Genomic DNA, 19,952 nt, shown 5'->3' with positions numbered 1-19,952 from the left:
GCAAGGCCCAACCTTGGTTTTACCATTTACCTCACCACCACCTATACCTTTCCCTTCGGTCGGCCAACCCGAGGGTCATCTTTATTTTAGCCCCCCGGGCCAGTGCTTCTCTAAGTGCTGGTCCAAACCGAGCAATGTTCAGCGCCTCCTGGGCAACCAGTGTCTATGCCAACCCGACGTCTGGCTCATCCGGTGTGCCCTGAGAACAAGATATGTGCAGCTCCTATCTGTATTTGTCGGCACATCCGGGCGGCTTTGCTGGTCTTGTTTTACCATTGTCGAAATGTCTTGTAAACTGGGATTCCGAGACTGATCGGGGCTTCCTGGGAGAAGGAATATCGTTCATTGACCATGAGAGCTTGTGATGGGCTAAGTTGGGACACCCCTGCAGGGTATAAACTTTCGAGAGCCGTGCCCGCAGTTATGTGGCAGATGGGAATTTGTTAATGTCCGGTTGTAGATAACTTGACACCAGATTCAAATTAAAATGCATCAACCGTGTGTGTAGCCGTGATGGTCTCTTTTCGGCGGAGTCCGGGAAGTGAACACGGTTTTCTGGTTAAGTTTGATGTAAGTAGGAGTTCAAGATCACCTCTTCATCATTGCTAGCTTCACGACCGTTCCATTTGTTCTCTTGTCGCTCTTGTTTGTGTATGTTTGTCACCATATCATGCTTAGTCGCTGCTGCAATCTCACCACTTTACCCCTTCCTTACCCATTAAGCTTTGCTAGTCTTGATACCCATGGTAATGGGATTGCTGAGTCCTCGTGGCTCACAGATTACTATAACAACAGTTGCAGGTGCAGGTCTTGCGACGATCATGACGCGAGAGCGATGTTTGATTGTTTTGGATTCTTCTTCTGCTTCTTCTTCGATCAAGGGATAGGTTCCAGGTCGGCAGCCTGGGCTAGCAGGGTGGATGTCGTTTGAGTTTTTGTTTGTGTTTCATCCGTAGTCGGATGATGCTCTTGTGTATAATGATGTTGTATTCCTGTGGCATTCTATGCCTTTTGTATGTATCCCCATCTATTATGTAATGTTGATGTAATGATATCCACCTTGCAAAAGCATTTCAGTATGCGGTTCTATCCTTGGTGGGACCTTCGAGTCTCTTTAGGATAGTATCGCATATTGGGCGTGACAAGTTGGTATCAGAGCCTCGACCGACCTTAGGAGCCCCCTTGATTGGTCGTGTAGTTTTGCTGTTGTTGAGTCTAGAAGAAAACTGTCTTCGGAGTCTAGTTATATCGGAGAGTAGAAATTCTTTTTACTCCTAAGTACCTTCGTCGCTCTGGTGAGGAATCTTGACGTAGGTGTTTTGAAGTACTCCTCTTCCCCTTCAAATTTTTCTTTAGGTTTACGCAGTTGGTTTTTGATCGTTGGTTCTCAGCTCTTTTTATCCGGTGCATTTCTCGTTAAGGTTCCTCGAGCCTCTTCATCTTTGCCAAGTTCAATCCTCAGTTGTTTTCTTTTCCCCACCCGCCCACCCCTTTTTCTTCTCGGAGCCGGAGTCCGTAATCGAGTATCCATCCTACTCGTGTGAAGCCTTTGCCTTCTTCAACCGGTGTTTCTCTTCAAGATATTCGTCGGTTTCCCCTTCCAAGTTGCCTCTGTTTTCCTGCCCTCCCAACCTTTCTCTTCCCGGAGTTTGAGTCTCTCTCGACCATCAATTTCATTCGTACGGAGCCCCTTCAGTCTTCCCTCAATTATTTCAACCGGTGAATTCTCGTCTCGTTCGTCATTCTTCATCCCTTTCTTTTTCCGGTGCACGCAATTCAAGTTTTTCGGGTTGATCACATCCTTTTCCTTGGATCAAGTGTTCTCCTTGCTCGTTTGCCTCTCGCCAGTTTATCTTTCCGGAGTGTTCAAGACATCTCAGGAGATTCGTCTGTGTTCCAATTAATTCGAGGTTGTCACCTCATTCAAATATTTCAATCATTCCGGTGCATCATCTACCTCTTCAACAACCCTTTCCAACGGTGTTTTCTTTTAGTGGGCCCTAACCCACTGGTCTTTTCCCAGGATCTTACCTGACTCTGCTAATTCCCCCGGAGTTATTCTCAATTCTTTTCAAGTGTGATGTAAGAATGGATCCCATCAGTCACATGCCTTCTCCAAGATTGCTTTCAAATTCTTTTCCTCTTTGGTGCAACCCTTCCTCTTTTTCATTCTTCCGGAGTATCTCAGTAATTTCGGTGGTGTTTCTCATCGTCATTTGAAGACCGAAGAAGAGTTTTTCCTCTAAATCTTGTCTGTTCTCTCGAAGTTTCGTGGTTCTAGCTTCATGTTATCCTCGCGAATTATTCCATTTGTCAGATATTCTTTTCTTACTCATCCGGAGTATGTCAGAAGTTGTTTTTAACATTTCTTTTCACCGGAGGCCATCATTCCAGTGACCGTTATCCAATTATCCCGGTGCTTCGTTCAAGTGTTCTTTAATCAGCTCACGATCTCTTTGTTCTCTTGCATCTAAATCCCCTCTAGCATATTGGTTCTTCTAATTCCTCCTGGTGATTCATTCTCTTTCATCAGTCTTTTTCGAATTCTTACGGTGGTTCTTTCAGATTCTTTTTCTTTGATTATCACTTTAATCCATTCGTTCTTTCGAATCCTACCGGTGGTTCATGAATACTTTCTCAAGTTTTGTGATATACCCCCCTTAATCCTTCTCAAGAAGAATAAATAGTATGCAAAATCCATTGCTTTTCATCAATTTAATTTGATGAAGGATAAGCATACAATAAATCTTATTCTTATTTCCTCCAAGTGATTAATCCCTTCCTTTGGAGTTTGTTCATGATGAATAATCTCTTGGTTCCAAGTGTCTTCATCTTTTCTTTTCTGGAGTTCAAATTTTCCTCGGCCATTTCGTCGGAACCTCCATCTAAATCATCGCAAGCTTTAATCTTATTCTTTCATCCTTCATTCTATCTCATCATCCTTTTATCACCGGAGTTCTTCATGGTGGTTATTCATTATTTAATTCATTCTTCAAGAGTTCATCAAGATTCTTGTTGGTGGAGTTCAAGTATCTTTTCTTCTCGCGTCTCAAAGTGCAATTAATTATCCGTATTCTTCTGAAGTGGAGCTTTGCATTTTCTTCGTTTCGCTCAGCTATTCTGAATTTTGGTTGTGGTATAATTTCACCTCAAGTTTTGAGTTGTTTTGATAAGTCCACATCAAACTTATTCTTTCATTGTTGATTTTCTAAATAACTCCGTTCAAAACTTCCTTCTAAAGATGCTTTCAATTTCATTCGTGGCACAAGTTGTCATTTTCTTCTCCGTTCTTTTCATTCAACTCTTTCAATTCTTTCTGGAGGTTTTGTGTCACGTCTTCATCAAGTATCATTCCATCTTCTTAAGTTCATGTTCTATTCTTTCCCTTGTTCAGCCGGAGTGCTACCTAAATCCTTTCAGTCTTATTCGTTTCTTATCTCGTTCTAACCGGAGTGGTTTCATAGTCTATCTGATTCCGTGAGCTTTCGATTCTCTTCATTCTCGTTGTTTCTCTCTTCTTCTCGAGTGGTCTAGATTCTTTGCTTCTTCTCTTGAGTTCGTGTTTCACCTCATCCTCTTTCCCCCGTCTCGTTCCTAAGATCTCGGGACGAGATCTCTTGTTAGTGGAGGAGTGTTGTAACGCCCCGGATTCGATGCGCCAGGTGTCTGCCACTTATTCGCCGTCATTGCCATGTCAGTTGCTTGCGTGTTGCATTTTGCCATGTCATCATGTGCATCTCATTTTGCATATGTGTTCGTTTCATGCATCCGAGCATTTTCCCCGTTGTCCGTTTTGCAATTCGACACTCCTATGTCCTCCGGCGTCCCCCTTTTTGTCTCTTGTTGTGAGCGGGTGTTAAACATTCTCGGAATGGACCGTGATTTGCCAAGCGGCCTTGGTACACCACCGGTAGACCGCCTGTCAAGTTTCGTGCCATTTGGAGTCCGTTTGATACTCCAACGGTTAACCGGGGAACCATAAAGGCCTCTTTTATGTGCAGCCCAACACCCCTCCAAAGTGGCCCAATAACCCATCCAAATCACCTCGATGCACTCGGTTGTTCGATCATGATCATGTGGGCAAAAACTACACTCCATTTGGAGCCTCCTAGCTCCCTCTACCTATAAATACACCTCCCCCTCCGAAATTCTCGGGCAAACCCTAAAAAAATCATCCCCGTCGCCACCGGACATGTCCGGCCGCCGCCGGACGAATCCTGCCGCCGCGCCCAGCCAACCAGGGAGCAGCACGTGGCACTCCCCGCTGCCTTCGCCGCCCGGCTCACCCGGCCCGTAGCTGGCCCACGCGGCCCGCGCGCCGCCGCCGCCGCCCGAGCGCGCCCGAGCGCCTCCCGCTCCGCCGGCGCCGCACCGCTCGGCCCGCTCCACCGGCGCTGCACCGCTCCGCCGGTGCAGCCCCTTGCCTCCGTGCTTCCGCCGGCGAGCTCTGCCCCGCCGCCTGCTCGCCGTCGCCGCCCTCCGGTGATCGCCTCTGCCCTCCGGCGACCGCCTCCGCCTCCTCCCATCGCCGCGCTGGCAACCGCGTCCGCTGCCGCCTGCGAAGGACTTCGCCGCCGCCTGCCGTTGAAGCTCCCGCCGCCGCCCGGAGTCCACATCGCCGCCCGGCCTCGCCACCATCGGGAACGGGCCGGCCTGACCCGATCCACCCGGATCTGGACGGGACCCCTCCCGCCTCGCCTTGCTTCGCCGGACCTCCCTCGCCGGAGTTCGGGCGCCGCCGCCGCACCTCGCCCCGATCTGCACTGCATCGTACCGGACATCAGAGTCCATCCATCCAAACGCGCCCGCACCCCGTCCCGGATCTCGCCATCCCGTTGACTTTTCCCCGGGGTGAGATTTTCACCTAGTCCTTGAGATCTCTACATTCTGGTGCCCTGTTCATTGCATCTTATCTCCTCGCATACTGCTCCGTTTCATGCGTATGATATATCAAAATGTTCATTGTGAGATGCTCCTCATTTCATTCCATTTTTCGATGCTTGTTTGTGTCCATCTTGACGCCCAAATCATCGTTGCAATAGTGCTATATGATGTTAACTGCTGTCTGTTAACAGAACTTGCTGTTTTGTCTTTTTCATTGCATTTTGTGTGTGCATCCTATGAGCTTGATGTATACATGTGTTTTGAGCTACATCATGTCATATTTACAGTGGTGCATTCCATGTATTTTTGTGAGTCTTGTACTGAGTGCATCGAGCTCGTGAAGTAGGCTACTTGCTGTTACTGTTTTGCTAGGCTGAATCTGTGATATCATGATGCTATGTAAACCTGCTGCTACAAGTCATTATATGCATAATATGGAGATGTTCACTAAGGATGTTTTGTTACACATGTCATTCTCTATCCATCCATGCCCCTGGATGCATTTATAGGCTGCTGTAGCTTGTTATAATGCTCCAAAGTTGCTAAATAATGTTGCTGTCAGCCTGTTAACATTAAGTTCAGTTTTTCCATGTGCTTTGCTAGTGCTCCATGCACCCTATGAACTTTCTCTGGCCATCCTTAGATTCATAAATATGTCATATTACTGTTGGTTGCCTTGTTATGCCATGTATTGCTCTGTGGTGAGTGATATAAGCTCACCAACATGCCTACTTATTGTTGTTCCTGCCATGTCTGAATCTGCGATATCACTTGCCATGTTTGCATGGATGCTACCTTGTTTTATGCTGATCTTTGGAATTAGTTCAGTAAGGGAGTTTTGTTCTTTGTCTTTAGTATTAGCCTACCATGCGCTATCTTGCCATGATAAGTTCCTGTAACATGTTGTTTGATAGCTCTGAACATTGCAACCTGATGTTATTTCTGCTAAGTCTGAAACTGTTATTATTTGCAATCTTGCCATGTCCTTTTGAGCATGTTCTAGTGATTTCTGGAGATAGCTCAGTGTTCATGTTTTGTCATGATTTACCTGTAATTAATGCCCATGCCTTTTTCTTTCACGTTGAGATGCTGTAGCATACTGTTTTGATGCTTGCTAGATGCATAGTTGCTGTTTTGGACAGCTTGTCCTTTAAACTTGTATAGAGTGCATGTGTTGAACCGTTGCTCAGTTTGGAGTGTGCTCTATATGAAACTTGCTTGTTTTTGCATGTAGTTTCATATTATCATGTTGCATACTTGTTTTGAGGTGTTTTCTTGATGTTTGGATGCATTTAGCATCAATGCCTTGTATAACTTGTTTTGCTCATATCTTCTAGGCAGTAGCTCCGAATTAAATGAGCTTTATATGTAATTTGACTAGAATCTCGTGTAGATCATCTTAGTGCATCTTAACTTGTTGTTTAACAACTTGAACATAAGGTTTTTTCAGATATGGACCAACTTCTTAAATTTTCATATGAGGACTTACCGGAATTGCTATATGTTGTTTCCGGCCTCATTTAAACTTGCTTTGATGTGTTGTTCTTGTATGCATCATCTCTTGCCATGAGTAGCTTCATGTAGTCTTGTCTTGCATCATACTTGGTTGAGCATCACGTCAGGTATATGTGTGGTGTCTTTACCATGTTGTGTGCTTCTTCTCTATAGTTCCTGTTTCGTTGCGATCGTGAGGATTCGTTCGTCTACGCTTGGTTCGTCTTCGTGGCTTCATCTTCTTCATGGACTCGTTCTTCTTCCTTGCAGGATTTCAGGCAAGATGACCGTCACCTTGGATCTCACTACTATCATTGCTATGCTAGTTGCTTCATTCTATCGCTATTCTGCGCTTCCTATCACTTGTTCTTCAAGCCTCCCAATTTGCCATGTCAGCCTCTAACCTCTTCACCCTTCCTAGCAAACCATTGCTTGGCTATGTTACCGCTTTGCTCAGCCCCTCTTATAGTGTTGTTAGTTGCAGGTGAAGTTGAAGATTGCTCCATGGTGAACAAGATTATGGTTGGGATATCACAAAATCTCTTATTTTATTAATGCATCTATATACTTGGTAAAGGGTGGAAGGCTCGGCCTTATGCCTGGTGTTTTGTTCCACTCTTGCCGCCCTAGTTTCCGTCATATCGGTATTATGTTCCCGGATTTTGTGTTCCTTACGCGGTTGGGTGATTTATGGGACCCCCTTGATAGTTCGCTTTGAATAAAACTCCTCAAGCAAGGCCCAACCTTGGTTTTACCATTTGCCTCACCACCACCTATACCTTTCCCTTGGGTCGGCCAACCCGAGGGTCATCTTTATTTTAGCACCCCCGGGCCAGTGCTTCTCTAAGTGCTGGTCCAAACCGAGCGATGTCCGGCGCCCCCTGGACAACCAGGGTCTATGCCAACCCGACGTCTGGCTCATCCGGTGTGCCCTGAGAACAAGATATGTGCAGCTCCTATCGGTATTTGTCGGCACATCCGGGCGGCTTTGCTGGTCTTGTTTTACCATTGTCGAAATGTCTTGTAAACCGGGATTCCGAGACTGATTGGGTCTTCCTGGGAGAAGAAATATCCTTCGTTGACCGTCAGAGCTTGTGATGGGCTAAGTTGGGACACCCCTGCAGGGTATAAACTTTCGAGAGCCGTGCCCGCGGTTATGTGGCAGATGGGAATTTTTTAATGTCCGGTTGAAGATAACCTGACACCAGATTCGAATTAAAACGCATCAACCACGTGTGTAGCCGTGATGGTCTCTTTTCGGCGGAGTTCGGGAAGTGAACATGGTTTTCGGGTTATGTTTGACGTAAGTAGGAGTTCAGGATCACCTCTTGATCATTGCTTGCTTCACGACCATTCCGTTTGTTCCTTCTCGCTCTTGTTTTCATATGTTAGCCACCATATCATGCTTAGTCGCTGTTGCAACCTCACCACTTTACCCCTTCCTTACCCATTAAGCTTTGCTAGTCTTGATACCCATGGTAATGGGATTGTTGAGTCCTCGTGGCTCACAGATTACTACAACAACAGTTGCAGGTGCAGGTCTTGCGACGATCATGACGTGAGAGCGATGTTTGCTTGTTTTGGAGTTCTTCTTTTGCTTCTTCTTCGATCAAGGGATAGGTTCCAGGTCGGCAGCCTGGGCTAGCAGGGTGGATGTCGTTTGAGTTTTTGTTTGTGTTTCATCCGTAGTCGGATGATGCTCTTGTGTATAATGATGTTGTATTTGTGTGCCATTCTATGCCTTTTGTATGTATCCCCATCTAGTATGTAATGTTGATGTAATGATATCCACCTTGCAAAAGCATTTCAGTACGCGGTTCTATCCTTGGTGGGACCTTTGAGTCTCTTTAGGATAGTATCGCATATTGGGCGTGACAACATAATAGTCAAGGGACAACCTGGTGATACTTCCGGGAAGATATCCGGAATATCACGAACCGCTGATATGCTATAAGCTCGAGAACAATCTTGCTTTTTAGGGCAAGATGATATGATCAATAGAGCGAGGATTTGAAATAATCCTAACCCATCTATCGAAGAGTGCACCAGGAAAATGGACTAGGTAGCACGATCAATCTTAGAATGATGATTCCATAACCAATACACTAAGAATGAGATTATCGTCCATTAATCACTAAGCAACATGGTTGCTAGGAGTATTGATTTCATGCATCACCGTTCACTTGTCGGCATTCCGGTTACAACAACACGAGGGCCGAGGAATGAATAATGATGGCGAGAAGTATCACTGTACCAAGAATTTATAAGAGGGTGTGCAATTCCCATGACATTCTTGACATAAGACGGTAATATTCCAGGATAGAACAGAACAAAAGTTGGATTGGCATTTTGATCTGCGGATTACAACTGCTTTGACCCAATCCTGGTCATTCCGAGATAGAATGTCTTGACGGACCACGAGAATAATAGGCATTGATAACACAAATGCACAACTACTCCTGACTACCAATAGATAGACGGAGATCGGAATACAACTAAAAAGGAACAACTCAAAGAACGTATAACTTTCTGAGTTGTGGATGCATAGATTAGTATGTCGATCGAGTTCAACATATTTCTCCCAGATAGTCCATGCAGAGAGGTAGGACTGTCAGAGTAATAATATAGAATAGAGAACTCATCAAGAGCACTCTGGTTGTGATCTTTTGGTTCAACGAGGAACTTCTGCCATGATGGTTCATGGTATTGAAAGAATGATATACCACAGACCTTGAGGACTATCACAAAGGTTACTAATATCCTAAAGGAACGAGAAAACACTATCAACACGATGTAAGTAGGGTGAATCTCGGGTTCAAGAACCCAGGAATAGAATACCTACTAACTAAATAACATCACGAGATGCTTTTGAGAATGGTGGCCAGAATCATCACACTGGGAACACAAAACATGGCTAGATTACTAGGTGATTCTCTAAGATGGGTCATAATAATAGCTCCAACATATATGTCGAGGCAATGGAGTACCTCAACTCACCGATTAGTGTGGTTAATCTGGACCAAAAGGACATCGGAAACAGAGGGAAAGGATTTTGCAAATGCATCAGATTGTTTAGAAACCTGGGATGACTCGGACAACATAACGGCTATAAATGCTCAAAAAGACTTGAGACTGAAGGAAATATGCCCTAGAGGCAATAACAAAGTTATTATTTATTTCCTTATATCATGATAAATGTTTATTATTCATGCTAGAATTGTATTAACCGGAAACATAATACATGTGTGAATATATAGACAAACAGAGTGTCACTAGTATGCCTCTACTTGACTAGCTTGTTAATCAAAGATGGTTATGTTTCTTAACCATGAACAAGGAGTTGTTATTTGATTAATGAGATCACATCATTAGTTGAATGATCTGATTAACATGACCCATTCCGTTAGCTTAGCACCCGATCGTTTAGTATGTTGCCATTGCTTCCTTCATGACTTATACATGTTCCTATGACTATGAGATTATGCAACTCCCGTTTACCGGAGGAACACTTTGTGTACTACCAAACGTCACAACGTAACTGGGTGATTATAAAGGTGCTCTACGGGTGTCTCCAAAGGTACTTGTTGAGTTGGTGTATTTCGAGATTAGGATTTGTCACTCCGATTGTCGGAGAGGTATCTTTGGGCCCTCTCGGTAATGCACATCACTATAAGCCTTGCAAGCAATGTGACCAATGAGTTGGTTACGGGATGATGCATTACGTAACGAGTAAAGAGACTTGCCGGTAACGAGATTGAACTAGGTATTGGATACCGACGATCGAATCTCGGGCAAGTAACATACCGATGACAAAGGGAACAACGTATGTTGTTATGCGGTTTGACCGATAAAGATCTTCGTAAAATATGTAGGAACCAATATGGGCATCCAGGTCCCGCTATTGGTTATTGACCGGAGACGTGTCTCGGTCATGTCTACATTGTTCTCGAACCGTAGGGTCCGCACGCTTAAGGTTTCGATGACAGTTTTATTATGAGTTTATGTATTTTGATGTACCGAAGGTTGTTCGGAGTCCCGGATGTGATCACGGACATGACGAGGAGTCTCGAAATTGTCGATACATAAAGATTGATATATTGGACGGATATATTTGGACACCGGAAAGGTTCCGGGTGAGATTGGGAATATACCGGAGTTCCGGGAGGTTACCGGAACCCCCCAGTAAGTATATGGGCCTTATTGGGCCTTAGTGGAAGGGAGGAAGAAGGAGCAAAGGAGGGGGCGCGCCCCCCCAAGCCCAATCCGAATTGGGAGGGGGGCCGGCCCCCCTTTCCTTCTTTCCTCCCCTCTCTTCCTTTCCTCTCCTACTCCTAATAGGAAAGGGGGGCCAAACCTACTTGGAGTAGGTTTGCCCCCCTAGGGCGCGCCTCCCCCTTAGGCCGCCCCCTCCTCCCTCCCTCCTTTATATACGGGGGCGGGGGGCACCCCATAGACACACAAGTTGATCTTCGTGATCGTTCCTTAGCCGTGTGCGGTGCCCCCCTCCACGATATTACACCTCGGTCATATTGTAGCGGTGCTTAGGCGAAGCCCTGCGATAGTTGAACATCAAGATCGTCACCACGCCGTCATGCTGACGGAACTCCTCCCTGTACCTCTGCTGGATCGGAGTTCGGGGTGCGTCATCGAGCTGTACGTGTGTCAAGAACTCGGAGGTGCCGGAGTAACGGTGCTTGGATCGGTTGGACCGGGAAGACGTACGACTACTTCCTCTACGTTGCGTCAACGCTTCCGCTTCGGTCTATGAGGGTACGTAGACAACACTCTCCCCTCTCGTTGCTATGCATCACCATGATCTTGCGTGTGCGTAGGAATTTTTTTGAAATTTCTACGTTCCCCAACAGAGACATCCTGCAAAATGGTGGCATAATCACTCAACATGATGATATCAAGGTTCCGATATCAATGGTCATCTTACGGAAGAATTAGGAATTGAACTGGGGCTTAATTCCATGAATCCTATAAGTCTACGGATTAGTAACACGTGATATTGATAGAAAGAAGAGAAAGCCTAGTTCATTTACCCCGTAAAAAAGATAGGATGACTCAGATCAGAAGGGCATAAGGTAAAGGAGTAAAAAAGATCCTTACATTCCCATCCACAATCAATTCCCTTATATAACTAAAGAATCTCTAGACTCAACTTCAACCAGTTTGGCTTGGTAGTCCTACACGCAGTCAAACTCTGATACAAAAGCTGTCAGGACCCTGATCCTAAGTGACACCGATCTAGTAGGTAACACATCATATCACTTTGCGGCCTCACGCACGGTATTCCCATGGGTGCCACCTTACCTGGCCCGGGACCGTTTGCGCCTTTTGGTTCACGTATATGATAGTGTCGCTAGCAACCATATGACAAAGAACCCGGGCCGACATGACTAGTCGTAAACCCAAGGTGGCGCTAACTTACAGGGAAGGATTACCTAACCCAACAAGAACGTGTCGATCAGCAACGTATGAACCCAAGTCGTAGCGAGCTACAAGGACTTAAAGGAACAACGTGTGAGATTTCCCCGAAGGGACAGACACATGAACGAACAAGGACACATGCCGGCCATCCTAAGTGTTCCAGAGCAGTATCAAGCTACCATGGCTCAGTGGAAGCACTAGAAGACATTTCCCGATAAGAGAGGCTACCAGGAATAAACAACTAGGTTATCGGATCCCACACATACCAAGCATTTCAATAACATACACACAATATGCTCGATATGTGCAAATACAACATGGCATCACAACAAAACTCTATGACTCAAGTATTTATTCAATAGGCTCTGTCGTGGAATTAACACGTCAGATTTGCTAGTGTGAGGACTTAGTCGTGAGGCCAACACATCTACGTGGTAGCTTGAGAGGGGTTGGGCGGAATCGAGAGACCCAACAAAAGACAAGGATTTAGATAGCTTCGGGCCCCGGGAAACATCATCCGGTAACAACCCTACATGTTGTTTGTGGCTAGGTCTCGTTATCATCACGAGGGAGTCGCCATAAACCGGCTCTCCCAGTTATCCCTAACCCTTAAGATCCTCCCCCCTCTAGGGGTGCCCTGCCCCTCCTTATATAAGTTGAAGGGAGAGGCTACATGTAGAGTCCATCTTGGACTAAGACTTAAACTATCCTGACTTCTCTTCATGGGCTTCTTAACATCTCGGGCTTCTTAACGTCTCGGACTTATTGACCCCCGGCGACTTAACGTCTGCCGGGTTATCATCTGTCGGGTTATCATCTGACTTAACATCTGCCGGGTTATCAGCTGACTTAACCTCTACCGGTTTATGATTGTCTGCCGGGCTATAATTGTCTGCCGGGTTATGATTGTCTGCCGGGTTATGACTGTCTGCCGGTTTATGACCTGCCGGTTTACCGTCTGTCTTAGCCACTTGTCTTAACTGTCAGCCGGTTTATCACCTGTCGGTTTACCAAGTCCCAGCCGGGTTATAACTCCGGCTGGGTCACACCGCGGGGTATATCCCCGACATTAGCCCCCAGTTTAATTTAGATTTATCCATGTTAAACTGATCCTGATCATCCTTAAGTCGTTGTCATTTCCTTCTTCTAGAAAATCCGGGTCAACAGGCCAGCTTCATAATCAATTTGCTGACATTGGTTTGTCACAGAGAAATATTGTGAAGCATAATTCCTTTGATTAAGCTCTCAATGCTTAACAAAAATATTGGTCCTTGAAATATTCATCTGCTCTTCAGCTGGCTTAAGGATGTAGAACTTGCCGGTTTATAAATACTGATGGCACCGGATCATAATTGTAGTTAACATCAAGCTTGAAAATATACCTCTTATATGCCTATCATTTGTAGCCCCCAAGTCTTAAGAAGGTAGCATAGCAACAACTTAAGACTTGCTTCAATATAAATGTCACAACCTTGAAGAAATCCATGTTGTTCATCTCAATCACTAGTATAAACTGAATACTCCACATATGTAGCCCCCAAGTGTCGGGTCATTATGCATTAAGGAGCATGGACTTTGTAAATATAATCATGTAGATTTGAGCAGTGATATGTAGCCCCCAAGGGCCGGGTCATTATGGTAATACTGAGCTGGGACCTTATATATACTTCAATGAAAATAACATCTTATAATGTAGCCTCCATCATAGGGCCTGATCCCACGTCCACAAGATTAAGAGCTTTGTGATTTATCAACTGAGCAATGGACCCTTCAATATAATGGATTTATCTTGTGTACCTTGAATTGTTGACAGGAGCAATTGGTAGCCCCCAAGGGCCGGCTCATTATGATGTAATGAATCGGGTCTTCAATAAGGCCAGTAAAATGACTTTGCATTAGCCCCCAAGTGTCATGGTGCATGCTTGTAGCGACATGAGACTTGCATATTTGATGTAATCTCAGCTTGAATAATGTAGCCCCCAAGTGCCGGGTTGTAAGCCTGCAGCGGCTTGGGACTATTACTTTGTAGAATAAATCATACCCATTGATAAAATAATATCCATTGCGCTGAAATAAATATTGGTTATTGATAACTAAAATAAATATCCAGCCATGTTGGCTATTTGAATAATATAACTCAATGATTTATAAGCACATGATTCCCTTTGCGCAATCCAAAGTATACTGGGGATCCCCCAAGTGATATATTTTGAACCATCAAGGTCGGGTACCCGTATTTGAGCTGTGTTGTGCAACAGACCCTCTTTGGTCCCCTTAACCTGGGCATTAAACTTCCAAGTAGGTCAGAGCTATGTTCATATGGAGTTATAATATTGGCTTGATAGACGGGTTGCCAAAGTAATATGAGCTATGCTCTTATGAAATTATAATACTGGCTTGATAGCAGGATTAAACAGAGCTGTGCTCTTATAGTATGGGCTTGATAGCCGGGTTACCGAGGTAACGAGAGCTGTGCTCTTATGATATGGGCTTGATAGCCGGGTTACCGAGGTAACGAGAGCTGTGCTCTTATGATATGGGCTTGATAGCCGGATTACCGAGGTAACCAGAGCTGTGCTCTTATGATATGGGCTTGATAACCGAATTACCGAGGTAACCAGAGCTGTGCTCTTATGATATGGGCTTGATAGCCGGATTACCGAGGTAACCAGATTTGTGCTCTTATGATATGGGCTTGATAGCCGGATTACCGAGGTAACCAGAGCTGTGCTCTTATGATATGGGCTTGATAGCCGGATTACCGAGGTAACCAGAGCTGTGCTCTTATGATATGGGCTTGATAGCCGGATTACCGAGGTAACCAGAGTTGTGCTCTTATGATATGGGCTTGATAGACGGATTACTGAGGTAACCAGAGCTGTGCTCTTATGATATGGGCTTGATAGCCGGATTACCGAGGTAACCAGAGCTGTGCTCTTATGATATGGGCTTGATGTCAGGACCCCGACTCAATGCCACATCGATCTAGCATGTAACACCTCATATCACTTTGCGGCCTCACGCACGGTATTCCCACGGGTGTCGCCTTACTTTTGCCCGGGACCATTTGCGCCTTTTGGCACACGTATATGACAGTGTCGCTAGCATCCATATGATAAGGAGCCCGGGCTGACATGGCTAGTCGTAAACCCAAAGTGGCACAGACTTACAGGGACAGGCATCCATGACCCAGCATCGAACGTGTCGGTCATCAGCGAGTGAATCCAGGCTGTAGCACTGGGCTACCAGGACTCCGGTGAACCGGGCTGTAGCGGGCTAACAGGACTCCGGTATTCATCGCGTGACTTTTCCCCGAAGGGACAGACACAGGAACGAAGAAGGACACATGCCGGCCAGCCTAAGTGTTCCGGAGCAGTAGCAAGCTACCATGGCTCGGTGGAAACACCAGGAGACATTTCCCGGTCAGATCCCACACATACCAAGCATTTCAATAACATACACACAATATGCTCGATATGTGCAATACAACATGGTATCACAAAATGACTCTACGACTCAAGTAGTTTATTCATTAGGCTCCGAGGAGCGAGATATTACAAACAGGGGTCTCATGACCCAACAATCAGAGCATACAAATCAAAGCACAAGCGGAAGCTATCATGTCTGAGTACAGACAACTATAAATGAAAAAGGCTGAGAAGCCTGACTATCTACCAGATCCTGCCGAGGGCACAAGATCGTAGCTGAGGTAACAAGCTAAACGTCGAAGTCCACGTGGAACTACTAGCGAGACCGAAGTCTCTCTGCAAAAACATAAAATAGGCAAACGTGAGTACAAATGTACCCAGCAAGACTTACATCAGAACTATCTACATATGCATCATTATCAACAAAGGGGATGGTGGGGTTTAACTGCAGCAAGCCAGCTTTGACTCGGTGGCTATCCTGAACTACGACTGCGAGTAACTCTTTTGAGGTGGCGCACACGAGTCCACATATTCACCATATCAATACACCACTATGGAACCGCTCCCGTCTCCCTACGAGAACGCCATCCATAGCACTCACGCTTATCTTGCGTATTTTAGAGTATCCACTTTCACTTGTCTATGAACTGATATAAGCAACCCAGAAGTCCTTTTTCGCGGACACGGCTATTCGAATAGATCATATTAACCCTGCAGGGGTGTACTTCTTCACACACGCTCTCACCACTTATCGCCGTTTACACGACATGTACTCGGCAACCTTCAAGCGGAAGCCCAACGTGGGTGTCGGCCACGACCTACCTAATCACCTAAGTCTCTAGTCCAGGTTTATCGCCTATTCGGGTTCCATCTATGAGGAGATCCGGCCGGAGTTTCGCTCACAGCCCCAAACGATGTGAACAGGGTTCCCGAGACACCAAACGGGTGCCCGGTACACCGTGCCACGTGCCTACCGCATCACAGCCCACCCTACGGTCAGCGCTGCGCACGGCCTCCAGCATACTACAAACACCAGAAACTACTTGCAACTCCTGGACAGAGGACAAGGGTGATCAAGAAGCCGAGAGGGTCCATTGGTTTCGGGCCCAATGCGTGGTAGTAGCTGAATCATGGATCACAAACACAGAACTCAGTTCCTGAGGACGGCTGCAATGAGACAACCCACCATGTACTCCTACATGGCCTCTCACCGCTACCTTTACCAAATCGTGTTCACACACTTAGCTCACACACAGTAGGACATGTTCACACGCCTCTGATTCATCCCCGATGAATCAGACCTGACTCAACTCTAAGCAGTAGCAGGCATGACAAACAAGCAAGGATGAGTAGGCACAACAGGGCTCAAACAACTCCTACTCATGCTAGTGGGTTTCATCTATTTACTGTGGAATGACAGGTCATGCAAAGGATAAAGGGGTTCAGCTACCGCAGCAGGTAACAGATGAATCGATGTTGTCCTAATGCAGTAAAAGAGAGTAGGAGCGAGAGAGTAGGATTGTATCGGAATGAACAAGGGGGTTTTGCTTGCCTGGCACTTCTGAAGATAACATTGAGTCTTCATCAGTGTCAACGATCACATCCTCGGTATCACGTCTATCGAGGGGGGACAAATACCGGCAACACAGAAGGGAACACAATCAATGCAATGCACAATATGATGCATGATCATTACATGGCAAAATGAATGTGTGTTGGGCTAATGCAACTAAAACCAGATTAAATGAAGTTGGTTTGAATATAAAATTCAAATTCAAACTCCATATGTGATTAAATAAATGCCCTTTAATTTATTTGTGCTAAACAGCAGCTATAAGTTGTTCTAACATGCATGAAAATGGTACAGATGGATTCCTTGAATTTTTCTGATAATTTTTCATATATAATTTATTTCATTTGGAGTTACGGTTAATTTTCTATGATTTTTAGAAGTTTATACAATTTTCTGGAATTTTCTGAATAAAATTAAATCCAGAAAATACTTATGACATCAGTATTGCGTCATGCTTGCATCAGCAAGTCAACACGGCTGCCCCGGGTCAAACCTGACGTGTGGGGTCCACACGTCAGTGACACAGGGGCTAATCCCGCGTTGACCCGGGCTTTGACCCACTACGGGGCCCACTGTCAGTGGCTGTGGGGGGGTGTTTAGGCGTCATTAGTGCTAATTAGGCGTGCCACGTCGGCAGTCGCCGGAGTGTCGCCGGCGACGACCACGGCCGACAGCGGAGGTGCACCGTGCGCTCGCTACGGAGCACCATTTGACGTGCGGTTTGCTCCTACGGGTTCCTGGGAGGAAGGCGCATCTAAAGAGGCAAGTGACAGCAGCTGGGGTGGCCGGAGCTGCCGGCGGCGAGCTCTTTTGCGGCTGCCGGAGCTCGGGCAATCTCGGGGTGGCGTTACAGAGCACGGGAGGAGGCGTTGTGGGTGTCTACGGTTTCATGCGATCGTGCTGATCACGATGGTGGGCTCGGGAACGAGCTGCGGTGGCTGTGGCCACGGCCACGCCATGGCCGGCGGCGAGAAGCTCTCGGCCGCGGTGGGAGATGGGGCTAGGGGGCGAGATCGGAGGGGGCGAGCACAGGAGAGGCAGCGGAGGCTCACAGCGGATCCATTCGAGGCGGAGACGAGGCCGGGGATGGTCCGGAGCCGGCGAATCGAACAGCGGCGAGTTCCGGCGGCCGAGGAGGGGAACGGCGACGTGGGCGGCGATGCAGGGCTCCCGGCGTCACGTGAGTTGGTGGGGACGAAGAGGAAGGCGCGGCGGTTCCTCTGGAAGCATCGCCGAGGCGAGGGGTGGACACTGGCCGCGGTGGAGCTCGTCGGTGCTCTCGGGTGCTCGTGGTCGATCGTGAGAGAGAGAGAGCAGAGGGGATAGGGACGGAGGGAGAGATACGGGAGAGTGAGGGAGTTCGTGCGGGCCGCGTGGCGTCTCCAGGGAGTAGTGGAGGCAAGCAGGGAGGCAGGAGGTGGCCGAAGCAGGGAGGAGGTGGCCGGGGCGCGTGGCCGCGCGCGCCGGGCGCGTGCCCGTCCTCCTGGCAGAGGAGGAAGGCAACGGGGGAGGGAGGCGGCGGTGGGCTGGGCCAGCGGGAGGAGCTGGCCAGCTGGGCCGGCTACAGGTAAGTGGCCCAGGTAGTCTCTCTCTCTCTCTTTCTTTTTTAATACTGTTTTCTATTTTGCAGGTTTGTTTTGAATTTGGTTTTGAAACCAATTCAATTTATTTTGCTTCTGACAATATTCTTTTAGGAGCTAAAAGAATTAAAACAATGCTACACAAAATATTTCAGAATTATTGGACCTATATTTATTTAATAGTAGATATAAATCCAATTCAAATAATTATTAATTTAATTCAAATGCCCAAATTAAATGTTTCTGAGACACCAAAAATATTGGTTTGGATTTTACCTCTTGCCAATATTTCCAGAGGATAACAGGAACATTTTCTTGGACTCATTTGATGAAATTTAAATGTTGGTTATTTTTAGAGGTCTTCTGAGGCTTTGAAAATTCCTCAATTCAATTTCATTTGAATTTAAACATGATGCACACCTGAGGTCTAGCCTAGTGCATGACAGGACCAGGGATGTGACACTTGATAGCCGGATTACCGAGGTAACCAGAGCTGTGCTCTTATGATATGGGCTTGATAGCCAGATTACCGAGGTAACCAGAGCTATGCTCTTATGATATGGGCTTGATAGCCGGATTACCTAGGTAACTAGAGCTACGGTCTTATGATATGGGCTTGATAGCCGGATCAAGAGGTGTAGCTATGGTTTGAATACGACCAAGCCCCCAAGGGATATTGTGAGCTGTGCTCAAGGGGCACCTATGTTTGAGTTGTGCTTTTGCAACAGACTCTCTTTGGTCCCTTTAATTTTTCCTGAGAACTCGAACTTGCGAGAGATTAATTCTTTTTGAACCGGAAATTCTTAAACCGGATACTGAGAGCTTCAAAGCTGTGTGGGAGATAGCTTTCCCTTCAACCAGATTATAAACCGGAATCCTTCTTTTTAAGCCGGAAATTTATTGACGGCCTTTAAAGTTTCACCAATATGGCGATTTTAGGGTCCTACATTAGATAACTTTGCAAGCCGGAGTAATTGTTCTTTTAAATAAAGCGATATATAATATAAAAATATACTGGATGGATTTCACCTGATATGTTAGGCCAGAAATTATCCACCGTAGAGTTGATCATCACCACGGTGAAGGTATGTATCCAATCATGGGTGAGTCCATCGTAGGAGCAGACAGATGAGTCGGCCGCGATATTATAGGCCGGTGTGGACGTGCAAGTTGCCCTCCATGTTATAAACCGGTGCGGACGCGTGAACTGGTCGTCCGTTCATCAGGTAAGGTGACACGGAGGAAAACGTCGTTGTAGAACGTTGCCAGTGCGTGCTTTATACCCGCAATATACCGATAATTTCACCTATATATAAAAACACCAATAGGGATGTGTAATGATGCTTAGAGGAATAAAAATGTACTAATAAAATATATAGAAAGGATAGCACCTGGTGATTTGTTGGGAAAACACGGATGCTGTGCTGGATAATGTATAGTGCTGCTCAAAAAACTTTACGTAAGACAGGAAATCTTCCAACACATCTCTTTTGGTTCCCTTGGAAATCGTGCCAAATTTAAGAGGAATAGTAGCACTGGTTCCGTGGCCTTCAAGTGCCT

The sequence above is a fragment of the Triticum dicoccoides genome, chromosome 1B, assembly GCF_002162155.2.
Source record: "Triticum dicoccoides isolate Atlit2015 ecotype Zavitan chromosome 1B, WEW_v2.0, whole genome shotgun sequence".
NCBI lineage: Eukaryota > Viridiplantae > Streptophyta > Magnoliopsida > Poales > Poaceae > Triticum > Triticum dicoccoides.
Note: the sequence above shows the minus strand (reverse complement) of the source record.